The 8,464-nt window shown below is 29.6% G+C and overlaps 1 long non-coding RNA gene across 1 annotated transcript; it reads right to left on the reverse strand.

The window, feature by feature from the left end:
* Window positions 1-3,284: 3,284 nt before the first annotated feature.
* On the reverse strand, window positions 3,285-7,290 carry LOC143051080 (uncharacterized). The gene is made up of 3 exons (XR_012970579.1): window positions 7,064-7,290; window positions 5,484-5,554; window positions 3,285-3,676 (listed from the first exon to the last, which is right to left on the reverse strand). It is a non-coding gene; the product is annotated as an uncharacterized LOC143051080 (long non-coding RNA).
* Between the last annotated feature and the right edge of the window lie 1,174 nt (window positions 7,291-8,464).

The raw sequence follows: 8,464 nt of genomic DNA on the forward strand, positions 1-8,464 counted from the left end.
TCAATCTTTTTGATGGCCACTTGTTTTTGAAATGGCGTTCACATCTGGAAGAAAATTTTGTATTAAAGAAAACATAATTATTACCTGTATTAAAAATCATACTTCTGTTTAAGGAAACTATTCTCAGGAGCTATAATTTTAAACCATAAAACACTGAATATTCTTATAATAGTTAAAATTGGCTGTCTATTAAAGGGGCACTAGCTACGATATATATAAAAAAATAAAGTATGATTTTTTTTAGATCAATCATTAATCAAATTGGAATAATGAAATAATAATTGGCTTTTAGGAATCAATTTCCTTTAATTTCGTTGAAATAAGCGATTAAACATAATTTTTGACTGATTCACTTGCAAGTGAAAACGTCATCATCATTCTAACCGGTATTCATGTGAACTTCAAGTTAACCCCTAGCTAGAGATTGACAACGCATGCATTGTACGTGTACTGGTTATTTAAAGAAAAAGAATGTAAACAATGAAAGTGAAACTACGGTAAATCATTTGATTACTAATTCGATGCACATAAAATCATTCTAATATGGTTAAAAACAATGAGAAACATCTATTTTTAATCTATAAAATAAAATCAAACAGACCTATAAAAATGCAATTGCACGTGTTGGTTTAATCTATTAGTATCTTTATTTTTGTTTACATCGCTTATATGGTCATCTGAGGTCAAATCGATAGTTAATTAGATGGCGTCTGGACTAAAATACACACGAAACGAACCTATATATTATCTACCCCATGCTCTGTAAACTGTTTATTTTAGACTTTTGATAGTTTGGATAAATGTTTTACATTGTTATAAACCAAATATGAGAATTTGAGTCAAATCGGTTACAATGAATTTGACAGCTAGTGCCCCTTTAATGCTAGCAAAAAGTACATAGAAAATAAATGTTATACCTTTTACAGGTTCTGAAATGTTACAGGCTAATTTTTCCTTTCTGTTTTCAGCTTCCTTTTTGATATTGATAAAATATAATCTCCTGATTTCTTTATCTACATGTATACATTCTATAGTTTTCGGTTCTTTGTTGGAGAGTTTGGCATCTGAAACAATCCATTACAAAGTGTTGGTTAAAATTTACTTCATAACAAAATAATAGGAAAACAATTCATTCATTCATTCATTAGAAATAAATTATATTATTACATTGGTTGCAATGCATTACATTGAGTTCACAGTTAGATAAAAACCGATAATTTCTCCTCATGTGAAATAAAGGTGGTTATTTCACCCTCTAACGTCATACAACAATAGGCGTTGTCAAGACGTCGATAAAGTCGAAACAAAACATGCAAAGGAAAAAAATATAGTTCCTTACATTTTTCTACATTAATTTCATAGAAAAAAAATTTGACTATGTAATAATAAGTATAACTAATCGCCGTATTTGAATATCAAAAATAACGCCGCAGTAGTTTAATCCATGCGTCGTTCGGTCACGCGTTGTCTTATTTTTTTATATTCAAATACGGCGATTAGTTATACTATAATTATATTCACTGAGCTGCTTAAATGGGCATCTATGAGAAAACCATGCAGATGGTGCTCCATGCAAAGTTGTTTGATTTTGATGAAACTTTGCTGACATGTTCAGGTTGACCTCATATGAAAGTCATGCAAGTTTGAAGCCCTTACACTGCTGGTAACCATGGAAACGATAGGGATTTAGGGTATTTTCGAGTTTATTTATAGATGCATTTACTGAAATGCATAGATTTCATAAATTTCTCAAATAGAAATAAATACTATAATACTTCTGAGTGTTTAAATACTTTAATAGCACAGATAGGATGTGTATGAAGTATAAATCACATAATTTTATTAAACATAATGATATATATAGAAAATAAGGGTGTGGCAAAACACATAAAATGATAAAAATATGGCCTTTTCATCTAATCACACTAAAACAGACTCTACAGCCCAAAAGTCGCTTTAATTTACCCTAAATTTCAGAAATGCTTTGCATTTTCTTTGGTTCAAAATATTTTGAAGGGATTTCGGTTGCAAATTAAATTTATAGATTTTATTGATCATTTAGATAGCATCCCCCCCCTTTTTTTTTGTATTTTCGCAATAAATTGAGGAAAGTCTCATATTTTAATGAAACCAAGCATTCAAAAATAAACACTTGAATTATACAGATTGTAACATGCAATATAGGTTAATCAAATAGAAAATTCAAAGTGAAATGGATTTTTGTGTCACAAACAATAGTAAGCATAAGGCTTAAAAAAGGGGGGGAGCTGCCAAAGACAATTTTTTTGGGGTATTTTTTTTTATTCCAAATTCCTTTAGTACACTTGTCCCTATTACTTTAAAGAGTAAAATCCATTCATTTCTTCCTAGTAATCCCATTTTTGGTTATTGCAGCTTGCTAATTACTAAAGTTGTATTCTGGTTACTGAAAAAGGATATGAAATTCAACGTCAAGTTAATCATATTGAAAAATCTTAAGTATTGACATTCAGAAATTGTGTCTGACAGGTAAACAAAATTAAGACACGTTGCAACCTTTTACTTGCATGCTGGTTACCATATAAGTCATTTTCATCATGAGTACCTGAGACAGTGTGGATAAAATCTGAATTTCTATTGTACAAAGGGAGATAATCCAATAAAAATGCTAATTTTTAAAACCTTAAAATTGCATGTACATATTAATTTAAACTAACATACACTTCATCAATTTAATAAAATATAAACATATCTCTATTTGGTTATCTGGAGAGAGAGTTAATAGTGCATTTGAGCATATACTCTTGGTTTGCTTTTGTTGTAGTACTTTCTAAAATTCTCCTAAAAAAAGGTCTAAATTTATAAATTCTCTTTTAGCATTGATACATTTTTAAATATCTCAATCTGTATAAATGATCATAAATGTTATTATTTTCTATAGCATTAGTATTATATTTAACAATCAATGAAGATGATACAATAACACTAAATGGTGCTTACATGCAAGAATAAGATCATTATAAACATACATAAATATTAATTCGAATTGACTTAGCAGCACAAGACAATTGTTGCATTAGGTATGGAATTTAGGGAAGTATTAAATTGTTTCCATACTATCTTATAAGAATTTACATACATGTAACTACATGAAATATGAAAGGTAATTTACTAATAATTCAATGAATAAAACTAGTTAGTCAATCTAAGAAACAATTTCTGACAAATGAAAATATTATTATGTTTATCAAATGGCCAAGTACATTCGTAATCTTCTTGATTGTCTTCAATACTGATAATTTTAATACAGAAGTAATTTTAGACTTCTTATTCGCTGATGAGAAAGCCTTGCTGATGGTGAGACAGTGAGAACATTCTATTTCCTAGCAAATATCTCTCTCTTCTCATTTGTGTTGCAACTGCGTGTTGACTTGGTGGTTTTCAAGACTTCAGCGAGATTCACATTTCCGTTTTTTTCCTTTTTTTTCAAAGCATATGAGTTCCATTTCAATTTATTTTTATTTGAGCTGGCAATTTTTTAACATCAACAGGAAAAATCAAAGACAGATCAGAGCCTTATTCTAGTATCAGTAATATTATCTAAGTTTTTCTTCATCATAAACTGTTGATCAACAAAAATGTGTCTCAGCAATCAGTCTTCTTTCATGAACTCCAGTTATTTTGGATCACCAAATGTCTGTAAAAAATAATAAGAAAACAATTGTTATACATTAAATGATTGAAATTTCCTAAAAAGAAATTACTTATTAACTTTTTCTTAGTGTAAAATGTGTTTCGATTATCACAACTCTGACATTCCAGTATACTATAAAGTATACTAGCTAAAAATGGACCTAAATTTGATTTTTTTCTCATTCCAAGCTGCAGCAAGCTTAATTTTAATGAAGTTAATTTTGCAGTCATCATCTTGTATTAATGACGTTATGACAATACAAAAATAGGGAGATGAGTATTGATTGCAAATGAGACAAATATCCACAAAAGTTCAAATGAAATGAATGTAATGCCTCTGTACAACCTTCAACAATGAGAATAAAACAGCTCAAGGGTACATTCTTTTACAAATACAGAGATTGCACCTTCATCAGGTTTGGGTTGGGAAGGGGGGGGGGGGCACTATATAGACACTACATTCAAACTTGATTCACATGATACAGTTCAGAATTTGGATTGTGATGAATTATTATACACATCATACATGCAGGTTTCTGACACAGAATAAATGTGGTAAAAGAACTGATGGTTTTGAAATTGGACTTGTGCCAATATCCAAAATCTAAAGTTTAAAAGACATGATTAAGATTTATCATATCAAAGAACCCCATATATGCAATTTTTAATGAATTTAAACAAAGTTAAATTTGGACCCCAATTTGAATCAACTTGAAAACTGAGCCCAAATCATAAATCTTAACATGCTAAATGCATGATAACATTTAGCATAGAAAAAAAAAACTTCAATAATATTTTAATAAACTAACAAAGGTTTTTTTGCCCCCCATGATCTTTTTTGCAATTTGCAAACGAATATTAAAAATCTAAACATATAAGAAGTATTTAACCCAAAAAAGTACAATACACCGTTTAGTTTTGCATAATATCAAAGAACACCAATTATTCAATTGTTTTATGAAATGAAGTTTAACTTTCGACCCTTTTGACCCTATAGCTGATATAGACCAATTTAAAAACAAGCCAAACATCTGAAATTGGTAAAACAATAAGCATTGGAAACAAATATATAATTAATTTTACAGCTAATTTCCTACGGCATGTAAATCTTAGACTTCGGTTAGCTTGCATGGTTTGTTTGTATATTGTACAATTGCAATTGACATAATGTCTAATCAAATTTAAAAGTACTCCATTAAGGTTCAAATATGCCTATATTTATTGTTTGAAGATATCAACCTTAATAACAAAGCTTGAATCAATATTTATACAAACAGAGCAAGCAAATCTACCAAAGTTTTACTCTACACGCATTAGGAAAATAGCTGTAATAATGGTAAAAGTGTTTTTTCAAAAATGAAAAATACAAATGTAGTCTTCAGGTTTACCATTAATGCATGTATACTATATATATAAATGAGGATCTCAGTGTCAAGCTGACAAGAAAACATATTTTTTTCTAGGTTTAATTCTTATAAAGAGAACAATTCCAATGATGAGTAATGAAAATTTTGTTGTGTAAATTGTACTGATATGGCCCTTAATTGATCATAAAAAAATAATTTGAACGTTCTGTGTGTTATGTTTACTTTTTGTTCACCAGATTGTTAACATTGAAGGGTTAATCTAATTTATTGATTATTTATCATGTTTTTACAATAATAAATGTAACTGGTCAATTTCCAATTTCTTTATATATGATTATATCTCACAAATAATGTCACAACACAGGTCTTATTTGCTGTCTATTTAGTAGTCTCTTGTTATGACTTGTTTGATTCATTTTTTTATCAATTATATCATATATTTACCTATGTGATCTCCTATCATATCTGCTTTCATTTTAACATTATTTTTGTGCTTTTCCATCTTCAACATTAACCTGTTGATAAGAAATAAAATATTGTATATATGTACATTTGCATGATCAGTACAGTGAGTTACATCTACATGTACATTGTACATTAAGTTGGCTTAACATAATGCATTGGTTATTGAAAAAAAAAAGTTTTGTAGATATGATAATTAATTTGTGTAAATGTCATAAATGCTATGATATCAATCACATCATCAAGTAATTCATTTCTTCAGTATTGTTATTTTGAATTTGTTTTATCTGAGTAATCTGTAATGTTATAATCTCATGTTGCCCCTTCTGGGCCCTTTAATTTGGAATACATTTGTAAGCATATTCTATTCAGATTCTATTTTATTAAGGATAGAAGTAAAGACATGTACAAGTTCTCTGTCCATGTTTATAACTGTGATACATGACCTGCACTAAGGAAATGTAAAGAAAAAGTCTCACAGTAACCAATTTTTAGAGAGAAAAAAAACAGCTCATAATTTGTAAAACATTTTTTTGAGATTGAGAACCATATATTGTATCAATCTAGCTGCATTGTACAATGTACATGTAGTACTGGTAAAGGAATGAATAAAGACAGGAAATTTGGGAGCTATATTGTGACTTTAACAGTGCTTAATCAAAACCTGTCACAAAAATCTTTAGGGTAGGGATAAAAATAAAGGTAGGTAAGGGTAAGGGTTGTGCGGTTCAAACACATACTTTTTAGTTGGCATAAATGTACAGTAGTTTTCGTATGTTTATGTAATTTATACGTGTTTCTCGTTTCTCCTTTTTTTTATATAAATTAGACCATTGATTTTCCTGTTCGAAGGTTTTTACACTAGTAATTTAGGGGTCCTTTATCATGTTTATAGCTTGTTGTTCCGTGTGAGCCAAGGCCGTACATTGACCTATAATGGTATTCTTTAATAAATTGTTATTTGGATGGATAGTTGTCTCATTGGCACTCATACCACATCTTCCTATATCTATCTACTGAATGTTTTCTATTTCAATGGGTTGTATTTAAAAAAAAGGGATTTGAAGCAACCATTATTTTTAAATTAGGAGAAAAAAAAACGGAGTCAATGGACTCTATTGACAATTTGTCAAACAAACTCAGTGCGAACAGACCTGATACCGGAGGGCTTTGTAATAGAATTTATATTTTATCATGATTCTTGAGAGACTGAGAGAGAAAAAAGTTTTTCTATTAAAGTTTTGAAGGCATACACATAAATCTTTTAGTTTCAGAAGAATTTTAAATCATTATAAAAGAGGGACGAAAGATACCAAAGGGACAGTCAAACTCATAAATTATAAATGTATATCAATGAAAATTAAATCAGTGTTTGCTTCAAGAAAATTATGTAAACACCCCCCCCCCCCCTTTTTTTTCCCCAAAGAGAAATGGTCTATGCTCTTCTTCCGGTTAACCCTTCTTCCGATATTTGTTTTGAATCAGATGTGATGTTTCTACAGTAGGTCTTTTTATGGTGTCAAATTGCTTTTTCTAACCACAAAAAAAAATAACAAACTTACCAGAACCAACTGAAACTGAAAGTTTTGCTTTGAAATTTCCGTTGCTAGATTTGGAAGAGTCATGAAAGGATGGCAGCAACTCATTTTGTCTTCTTGTCTACTGCAATCAAACTCCTGTCCATGTTTGCAGCACATGCATTTTAAAATGTGAGTCTGAAACCTAGACATGATAGTGATAGTCTAGCCTCACGAGTCATGTCTAGACTATCTGATCAGGATCCGACTTATCCCAGTGGCAGTGGTAATGTCTTTGCCACATGGTTTGCTATGTCTTTGTTACACTCTTTCAATAAAAGTAAGTTTTTGGCTACACCATACTCATCAAAAATATCATTATTTGCTATCCTTCTGCACATTTGTTGATTTCCCTCCTTCTGTTATTGACACTAAATCTACCTTTTATTGTGAAGAGTTTTACAAAGGGAGATAATTTTAGCTATATTTTTCAGTTTTTCATCTTTTATTCAAATAAGCTTATATCAATTTGCAACCAAAATCCCTTTAAGGAATACTAGTTTGTAGTGAACCATAACGTTTAACAAAATATTTTTTTCAATTTGAGTGACTTTTGAGGTTTTATGGACATTTTCAGTACAGGCTGATTTCAAATTTAAGAAAAACACAATTATGTCAATAAAAATAAAAACAAAAATAAAGGTTGAAATAAGATCCAAATTACAGTTTATTTTAGTAGAAAGTCTGAATTTTAAGGCCAAACAATTTTTTTTGTCATATAATACTTTGAACTATTCAATAAAAAAAAAACAAAAATGTCCATTTTCAACAACATTTTCCAGCAAATTTGGTACTAAACAAGAATTGCCCTGTATTCACATAATTTGATATAAATTGTCATTTTTTAACCATAGAACTTTTAGATGTACTTAATACTTTACTAGGAACCCAAAATCAGCTGAAAATTCCACAACCCCTTTCATAATTTTTTTTTTTATTTTGCATGGTTTTCTCGTAGACATCCATTTAAGCAAACACATTAAAAAAATGCAGAGTTATCTCCATTAGCAATTAACCATTATCCAAACAATTCTAAGGGAAGCAAAATGTTTTAATTTATTTTGACAGTCAAATGATAAAATTTGAGCATCAATGTAGAACTTAAGAATTGTCTTCAGTTACTTTAGTATTCAATTCATTGTCATTGAATGGTTAATTCAGTTTGATTGATCTGGACAAGAGGTTGACGTTAAAAAAGATTGTCACCCTTTCAGCCATATGATAGAGTAAATGACAACTCTGTTATTAGCTAATCATGATATGGCATTTAAGTGTGAAGTTTGATAATTTGTTTCCATATATTTTTAAATGCATTGCTTGTGATAAATTTAACAATTGCCCATCATCACGACAATTTTCTTTTGCTAACAGCTTCCTGCTGAAGAC

This window comes from Mytilus galloprovincialis, chromosome 11, assembly GCF_965363235.1.
Source record: "Mytilus galloprovincialis chromosome 11, xbMytGall1.hap1.1, whole genome shotgun sequence".
Classification (NCBI taxonomy): Eukaryota; Metazoa; Mollusca; class Bivalvia; order Mytilida; family Mytilidae; genus Mytilus; species Mytilus galloprovincialis.